This window comes from Stenella coeruleoalba (genome assembly GCF_951394435.1).
Source record: "Stenella coeruleoalba genome assembly, chromosome: 15".
In the NCBI taxonomy this organism is placed as follows: Eukaryota; Metazoa; Chordata; class Mammalia; order Artiodactyla; family Delphinidae; genus Stenella; species Stenella coeruleoalba.
The window spans coordinates 20,880,740-20,888,089 of record NC_137161.1 but is presented as its reverse complement, the minus strand read 5'-3'; positions in this window follow the sequence as shown (position 1 = coordinate 20,888,089).

Below are 7,350 nucleotides of genomic sequence, written 5' to 3'. Positions count from 1 at the left end.
GTAAATCCTGTTGTGAGAAGGACATGCCCTCATTAGTCATGTTTCAATTTTGCTTGAAACATGAGAAGAAAGAAGCAGCTTGGTGCTGGTGTGTCTTTAACACCCGCCTAGCACTTCCAATCTCCTTTTTTAAGGGGAAAGCAAGCAGCCTTGTCTAACTTGAGATTTGTAGCATTGTGGTTTCGCTGTGTTTATAGGCATTTTACATTCATGGCCAGAGCTACTGGTTTTCCATTTATGGCGGTAATATGAATTCCCTATTAAATAAATGTAAAAATAACAAATAGCAATAGTTGAAATTTAGTAAAGTAGTTGAAAATAGTACCAGTTGAGTCAATTTAAAGAAAAATATTAAGGAAATAATTAATAGTACAGATGGCATACAGATAAAGCATAATTTTGGTGGTGATTTGTAGGTGATTAAAACAGGGAATGCTGGGACTTCCCTGGTGGTCCAGTGGTTAAGAATCTGGCTTCCAATGTAGGGGACGCGGGTTCAATCCCTCGTCAGGGAACTAAGATCCCACATGCCTCAGGGCAACTAAGCCTGTGCGCAGCAACTACTGAGCTCACACGCTGCAATGAAGAGCCTTCATGCCACAACTAAGACCCGACACAGCCAAAACTAAATAAATAAAATATTTTAAAAAATAAATAAAGCAGGGAACTCTGCCTTAATCTGGAGGGTAAGAAGCCTGAGCATTCAAAAAGAGGCCTGGAGGAGACTGGGGGCTGTGGGTAGCCCTTGGAGCCATGGAGCCCAGAACTGGGATCAGCCAGGCCACTGCATACTTCCCCTAGTGTCATCTGTCAAAGGTAAGCAAAGCTGGACGCTGGCTGAACGTGGTAAGGACGGTTTTTAATCAGTAACGTACTACTGCAATAAAGAAAAGAGCCCAGTGTGAACTGAACTCAACCCTGATTTGTACAGTGGTGACTGGTCGTGTCAAAGGGAGAATGAGGGGGTGAGGGTGGTGAGCGGGGGCTCAATGGAGTCAGTGAAAACTTACAAGAAGTGGGAAGTGGGGGTTGGTCCATGTGAAACCCATCTGGGTTTGCTCCCACCCTCCCGCAGAGGCAGGGAGACAGCGGCCCATTTTCAGGTGTTGGTTGGAAGACTTGAGTTTTCTCAGGCAGGCACTTTAAGGGGGGCTTAAGGTATCCTAGGGAAGTGGCCTTGAGCTCTTAGAAACGATGTTAGTGTTTGTTCAAGTCTTTATAGGCCAAGTTTGCGGCCTGGCTGAGAAGAGGGCTCAGAAAAGCAGCTGGAGTTTGGTCAAGGAGAGAATCTTTGCCGCTTCTGAGAGGGTCTCAGGCTAGCCAAGACCTGTGCTCTGCTTGGGGTATGTGGGTGCAGGCGTTGTCCCCAGGTCACATTTGTCCTCATTCAGTTTCCATTGTGTTTGTTGAAGTTCCGCTGCGAGCCCAGAGATTGGGGGAGGGGGCAGAGGTCATCCCCTGAAATGACCTTCAGAATGTTTTAAATAATATAATGATGTCAACAGCTATCTATGAGGGCTCACGGTGTCAAGAGCCATCCACACGTCATTTAATCCTCCAAAAAACTGTGAGACAAATAATATTACCCATGTTTCACAGATGGGGAAACTGAGATTCAGAGAGGTGAAGTGACTTGTCCAGGGGCACCGAGTAGATGCATGGTGGAGTCAATGGGACCCAGATCTTGCTGATTCCAGAGTGTTTTTACTTGGCTAGTAGACAGCCAAAGGATACTGTGGTGGCTTTAAAACTTGCCCCCAAATTCTTGCACACTCACTGTCAAGAGGTAGAGTTTATTCCCCTCCCCTTGAACATGGCTGGCCTGGGGCCGAGGGGCAGACCTACAGAGTAAATCAGACACAGCTCAGCACTGTCCAAAGGAAATATACTGCACGCCATAAATGTAAGCCACATATATCATTTTACAGTTTTTAGTGGCCATATTTTTAAAAAATAACAAGACAGGTGAAGTTAATTTTAGGACTATATTTTATTTAACTTAATGGATCCAAAATAGTATCATTTCAACAGAGAATCAATATAAAAAGTTATTAATGAGCTATCTTACATACTTTCCTTCACACTAAGGCTTCAAAGTTCCGTCTGCATTTTATGTTTGCTCCACATCTCAAGTGGGACTCACCACCTTTCATGTGGCCAATAGCCATGTGGCTTGCGGCTCCTGTACAGGGCAGTGCAGCCCTTCAGCGCCAGGTTCTCAGAGTCTGAGGCTGGATTGGCCATGGGGGCCTCGGGAGTCAGGTCAGAGAAGGCCCCGCCCACCACGAGCACCCGCCTTTCCTGACCTGACCTGCCAAGGAGATGCGCTCTTTGATCTGTCCACCCTGCCACCTTCTCTTCCATCATAGCTCCCTTGAGCCTTCACTTCTCAGGAAGAAGGAGGGGGAGGGGGGGAGAAAGGCGAGAAGAGGAGGAGAAGGAAAAACAGAAGAACCTAAGACAGGCCAGGCACTCAGCTGGGTACTTGAGAACGGGGTAGTGAGGGAGAAAGAGGCTGTCCTGCTTTGATGAAGCTTTAAATCAATCAATGTCTAATGACAAAATTTGCCATGCCTTGAAAGAGAAGAAAATCAACAGGGTGGTATAGGGACTAAGAGAAGTGTGGGGATTCTACTTCCGAAAGGATGTTCAAGGAGGGCTTCTGGAGGAGGTGACAGTTAGCCGAGAGGGAAGGAGACAGTCAAGCAGAGTGGGTCAACAGCTTTCCAGGCCGAGGGAAGAACATGTGCAAAGACCCGAGGACACGAAAGCGATTGGCTTGTCCAGGAAACAGAAAGGACACTGATGTGTGGGGCACATTAAAGGGCACCGTGGTGGGCATGGGCTGCAGCAGGGGCGGGGGCTGATCCCACACGATCTCGTCGCCATGGTGAGGAGTCAGGATTTATTCAACCCTGGGAGTCAGAGAGGATGGTCCACCCCAGTGACCTGATAGGACGCCGTATGTCCGGAAACACTCGAGGTTGGGCCCAGTCTGGCAGGCCCCGCAGCCGCTGGGGGCCCCAGGCTTAGCTCCTCTCTCTCTCCGCGCCCAATTCTCCCAGGGCGGGGAGGGAGGGGACGCTAAAGGCCCCCCAGAGCACGCCTGGCCCCTCCTGCCGTTGTTTAATCACAGGCTCTCATTTTCCCGGCAACAAACAATTTTCCGCTCGGCTCCAAGCGGAACAGCAAAAGCAAAGCAGGGCTTTTTACTCGTCCACGGATGGCGGCAGAGCGAGCGAGCGAGCACCTCCTTATCTCGCGTCCAGGCCCGCTCCCGGTCCTCCCCCAGATCCCACTTCTGGACCGGAGAACCAGCACCGGACCCGACCTCCGACCTCCGTAGCCCGGCCTGTGGCGAGCGCCCGCCCCGCGCAGGCGCAGAGCGCGCGGCAGCCGCGGGGTTGGGGGCGTGGGTAGGGGCGCTTGGGCTCCTACAGGTGCGCGGGCGTCTGGCTCTTTGTTCTGCAGCTCCCGGGCGCCCCGGGCGAGCGCTGCACTGGGGGCGGCACGTGGTCGCCGACCGGGAGCGCCCCCGTCCCCCCGCCCAGCCCGTTATTCAGACTGGGGTGGCGGGTGGGAAGGGAGTTTGGGGGTGAGTTCTGATCAGTCCTACGCTAAGTCGCGGGACCCGGGTCTCACACTGTGAGATCCGGGAAGGCCTCCTGGAGGAGGCGAGTCCACATTCCCGGAGCTGGGGTGGATGGGTTTTGGTCTTGGAGGGCCTTGAATTCCAGGCAAAGGACCTGGGGCCGTAACTGAGGGCAACAGGATCTGCAGGGAAACGAGGTTGGGGTGGGTAGTGGGTCTTGATCACATTTGTGTTCTAGAAAGATCCCTCTGGCTTTGGGGGCTGGAGGGATGGGGCGGGGAGGCTGGAGTCCAGGGCACCAGGAACCAGGACGCGGCAGGAGAGGCTTATTGTGAAACCTGAGAGAGGTGGGTCAGGGGGACAGAGAGAAGACATGAAGAGCTATTTAGGAAGTAAAATCTACCGAGCTAGTGACTGGTTATATTTAGGGAGAGGGGGAGGAGAAGCTGAGGACACCTCCGGATCGTGACTTCGGTGACCGCGTGGAAGGTGGCACGACTCCTGAGAAGCGGGGAAGGAGGGAATGTTGCTGGATTTGGCAGAACCTTCCCCATAGCTCCCCATGCCCTGCCCCTGCCCACTCTTTCTCCACAGTAATGACCACCTGAAGTTGTATTTGGACTTGTCCATTGGTTTCTTGTCCGTCTCCCCCACTAGACTGGGAACTTCTTGAGGACAGGGCTTTCCTTTTGTTCTCTGCGGCATCCCCAGGTCTTGGAAGAGCACCGGCTGATATTTGTTTAATGAATGAAAGAGGCGGTGCAGGGACCAGGCCTTGCTGATTTATCAGGCCCAGCCCTCAAGAGCACTTGCTTCTAGAAATCCATGAATGAATAAATGGTCACTTCAACACCTGGCAGATAAACTCTAGAGGCAGAATGTGAGAAGTGGTACCATGAGATACACCGCAATATTAGATGAGTAATAGCTATGTTTATTGAGTGCCTCCTTCACCCCAGGGCAATGAGTTACCTCATTTAGTCCTTGCATCAACCCCATGAACCAAGGACTGTTGGTGCCCCCATTATGCAGATGAGGAAACTGAGGCTCAGAGAGGTGGAATAACATGTCCAAATTCTCATAGCTAGTAAGTGGCAGGACCAGGATCTGAACCGAAGAAGTTGGCTTCAGAAGCTGCACTATTACCACAGCACAGCACAATAGGTAAATGCTATGGCTTGTTGGAAAGGGTCAAAGTATCCTCCCAGCCACATGCAAGGCTCCTCCCAGCTAAGATGATCCCCTTCCCAAGGGATCAGAGGCTCCACGTTGCCCCCAGCCAGGCCCAGGGCAGCACAGATCTGAGTGAGTGAAAACACCAGCACTGAGTCAGCTGGCCCTGGCCTCCACTGGGACTGTCACTCTACCTTAGGTGTGTTACAACATTTAATCTTCACAGCAAACTCAATGAAGCCCCCATTGTTATCATTATCCCCATTTTCCAGAAGGAGAAAGGGGGGCATAGTGGGGTTAGCCAGCTTACCTAAGGCTGCACAGCTATTACGTCGGAGAGCTGGCGTCCAAACCCTGTCAGTCTGACCCCAGGTACCACAATCTTGCTTCCTCTGTGTTGACAACAGTGGGAGGCTGGGCGTGGCTGGGCCAGCCCAGCCGACCAGTCGGTGTGCCAGGTGATGGCTGCCAGGTATGTCTGGGGCAGCATTTACCCTGTGGCCATCCTGTCTCTGCTCAGGGATGGGGCAGCCCCTGGGAGCATCATAAGCCCAGCTGAGGCTGAACTGAGATAGCAATCCTCATCCTCCATCCCCTGTCACTGGACATCCTGTATTCAATCACCCACATATTCATTTCTTTTAATCATTCTCTTCTTGACTGTGATAAAGTTATTTTTATTGTGCTGAGAACGTGCATTTCATTTGAATTAAGCGTGGCGGAGTCGATCAATTTTGTTGGAGAATCGGGCTGATAAAGGAAGACATATTTCAGTGGTTCCCTTCCTTTTAACTGATTGTTCTCCAGGACACTATTGTGAGTCTCATTCAGGGAGTGTTTGTATGTGACAATTTGCATACCGACTTCTACAGCTCTAGAATGCTAAGGAAGGCCACCTGGGAGCCTGTCTCTAGGAAGAGCTTCAGGGTTTTCAGACCCAGCAAGGGTCCCTGTGTACATGGTTGACATTCAGACCTCAGAACCACATGTCTTCAAGGACTACAGTCAGCCCTCGGTATCCACAGGTTGTTTGAGTCCGCGGATGGAGAACCCGCGGATACAGAACCTGTGGCTACAGAAGGCCAACTGTACTACACCATTTTATACAAGGAAGTTGAGCATCTGCAGATTTTGTTATCTTGGGATGGACCAGGATGGTGGTGGTCCTGGAACCAGTCCCCCACAGATACAGAGAGATGTCTGTATATGAGTTTGAACAATGAGCATTTCAATAGCGACCGGTGGGAATGGAGAACGAGAGGATTCTCCCCAAGTGACCTGCTCTGAATAAACCCTTATGACCTCAACTCAACTGGCAGAGGCGGAGGTGAGGTGGAGAAGCTCAATATGACTAGTTGAATTTTCTTCTTGGCCAGCTGGACGGGGATTTGAAACTGATCACATTTGATTTTAGGAAATAAGTGATGGGACAATTCTGACTCCCAAAATGATGGAGTTAATTCAATTTATTTCAGGGTTGTTAAATGGGGTTGCACAAGTACCCCTGATCCTGGGAACCTCTTTTAAGTTCTTCCTCCTGTCAAGGTGATTGCTTTGTTATAAGAGCTGGCATCTCCAAGACGCCAGGTGTGCTGAGGCCTCACAACCAGTGGGCAACCTGTGGCTGAAAAGAGAGAATTTTTTTTTTTTAGATGTTGGGGGTAGGAGTTTATTAATTAATTAATTTATTTTTGCTGTGTTGGGTCTTCGTTTCTGTGCGAGGGCTTTCTCTAGTTGTGGCAAGCGGGGGCCACTCTTCGTCGCGGTGCGCGGGTCTCTCACTATCACAGCCTCTCTTGTTGCGGAGCACAGGCTCCAGACGCGCAGGCTCAGTAGTTGTGGCTCACGGGCCTAGTTGCTCCGTGGCATGTGGGATCCTCCCAGACCAGGGCTCGAACCCGTGTCCCCTGCATTAGCAGGCAGATTGTCAACCACTGCACCACCAGGGAAGCCCAAAAAGAGAGACTTTTGAAAGCAGCCAGCCTGGGCCAGAGCTGCCATGTCTAGGGACAGCATGTCACCTACTCCCATGGGCCCACTCTGCCTTGGTTCCCTGCCTCATCTCATCCCCAGTCACCTCCTCCTTCCAGAGAGGGGCTTCAGCGTGGAGTCCCCCAGAGTGAGAGATGGCTATTAGGTACGTGACTGTGCGTGCATGTGCGGACCCTGGTGTGTGCATCTGTGCGGGTGTGCTTTTTGTGTGCATGCATTTTTGTGCCCTGCTTTGGGTGTGCATGTGCCTATGTGCTTTAGTCTTTATGCACGTTTGTGCCTGTCTCTGCATATGTGCGCACAGTCATATATGTGTGTGCCTGTGTGACCACAGGAGGTGGGACCCTTTGGTGATGGGAGGAACTTCCTCCTACCTCACCTGCTCCCGCAGCAAGAAGATGTGTGTTGGCTAAGGAATGGGCTTCTGCAGCAAGGATTTACCTACTGGGTGGCCCAGGAGGTCCTAGTCACAATCTGGGGTCAGCTGCTTCTCTGCCTCAGAATTCTCCTTCATGGTCCAACCACTGAGAAGCAGGTTATTCCCACATCAGGAAAAAACAGTGACAACCTCAGTTCACCTGTTTGAAGAAACA